Here is a 238-nt window from a genome sequence, read left to right on the forward strand (position 1 = left end):
GGTGGTGGATTTGCCATCCCTGCAGGTGTTGAAGCAAAGCCTAGATGAGGCACTTAGTGCCATGGTGTGGTTGATTGGATAGGGCTGGGTGCTAGGTTGGACTGGATAAGCTTGGAGGTCTCTTCCAACCTGGTTGATTCTATGATTACTTATTTTCTCCTCCATGTAGGCTCAGAGTGGCTTTACAAAACCAGGGCGCGGAAGGAGCAGTAACAGAGTCAAACAGCAGAGACAAAGG

Source organism: Pogoniulus pusillus, chromosome 11, assembly GCF_015220805.1.
Source record: "Pogoniulus pusillus isolate bPogPus1 chromosome 11, bPogPus1.pri, whole genome shotgun sequence".
Taxonomy (NCBI): domain Eukaryota; kingdom Metazoa; phylum Chordata; class Aves; order Piciformes; family Lybiidae; genus Pogoniulus; species Pogoniulus pusillus.